A 1,837-nucleotide genomic window follows, 5' to 3' on the forward strand; every position below is an offset into this window, starting at 1 on the left:
CCTTGGTTGAAAACTAGATTGGTAGGAAAATTAAGTATTTGAAGATGGATAACGATGGTGAGTTTTGCTCAATATAATTTTATAGGTTCTATAAGGACCATAGGATTGAGAGACACAAGAAAAATCTATACACATCGCAAAAAATGGATTTGTAGAGAGGATGATGTAGAAGTTGATGATCTAACCTCACAAGCAAAGAATAATTTACAACACCTATCACATAGAGAAATAAAGCAAGGATAATTTGCTCAACACAACATGAGAATTCTATATTGATTGCACAGAAGAATTATGTTACAATGAATGAAACCCTAGATGCAAATCCTAAATGGATTTGTAGAGAGGATGATGTAGAAGTTGATGATTTAACCTCACATTCTAAGAATAATTTACAACACCAATCAAATAGAGAAATAAAGCAAGGATAATTTTCTCAACACAACATGAGAATTCTATATTGATTGCACAAAAGAATTATGTTACAATGAATGAATGAAACCTTATGAAAAGATGAATGAAATTTTATATGCAAATCCTAAATCTAGATCAATTTGCTAGTTCCAAGTGCCACAATCATAATGAATGAGACAAATTAAGCTATTATTAGCCTATTTAATAAAAGGAAAAAGCACCTAAGTTTAGCTAAGTGAATAAAGTAATTAAAGGACCTAATTAATTAAATAATTGGATAATGTCCTAATTAATCCAACACCCCCCTTAATATTAACTTAGGGATAAGCTAAAGAGATAAAATGAATGCAAAATTCAAGAATGAATGGGTCCCAACAATGAAGGGTTAATTAGGTACCCATATACAAACCAATGCAACTCTCAAAAGCAAAAAAAAGTAAAAAAAATTGAGTGGGAGAAAATCATCTCCAAAAGAGAAAAAAAAATGAAAGGTACATGTGACAAAGCATGAAGGACTCCAAATATCCCCCCAAGTATTTAATCAATCACATAAGTACAATAAATATTCCCCCAAAGGAGTAAAAAGAAGAGAAAATGTATCCACCCCATAAGAGAGAAGGTCCAATGTCTAAGATAAACACTCAAGGAGGAATGCTAATGAAGGTCCAAGAGTGGAAAACCATGTTCCTCCCCCAGGAAGAAACAAATACAATGGCCAAGGTAGAAGTAACTCCACAAAAGGATATGTAAGGAATACTCTTATGGTGGGTACTATTATAGGCTACGTAACTATCCACATGTCTGCATCGTGATATGCCAAATCAACTAAAGAAAATCCAAATGACTATGAAGATCCTTGATCAACAACCTCTGAAGGCATTGAAGATGAGATGAAAAGAATTCTCAAGATACCATCAAGGGCGAATGGAATATCCTCAAACATGTGTCCAATGTCTATAGTATGTGATGTATGAAATAACCTTGTAATATAAGACAAGTACACATCCCACAAAGCATAAACTGGAAGGGAACTACCAACCTGCTGAATTGAACTGGTCTCTAAAGAATAAGGTGGAGGAGGAGGCTCAACACAAGTCTTAAGAGCCATGATAGATGGATAAAGCACACATAGGTTCAAGTGACCAAATCTCTCCTTAGATATCTAATCCACTCTAGATGCATGAGAGGTAGGACTAGTATATAGAACTGCATGCTCGATGGGAGAAAAATGAGAGAACTCTTACAATTGAGATACATGATCAATAATATTAAATTCAATAATCTCTCTACTATGTAGGTCTCTAATAAGAACTGAATTAGGCATGATCTCTACTATCTTACCTAACCCATTGGGAGTAATTTAATATATGGAAGGCAGATTGGATGATAAAGAAAGATCGTATAGTACATCAGTAAATGTGCCATC

Source organism: Cryptomeria japonica, chromosome 11 (genome assembly GCF_030272615.1).
Source record: "Cryptomeria japonica chromosome 11, Sugi_1.0, whole genome shotgun sequence".
NCBI classification, from domain to species: Eukaryota; Viridiplantae; Streptophyta; class Pinopsida; order Cupressales; family Cupressaceae; genus Cryptomeria; species Cryptomeria japonica.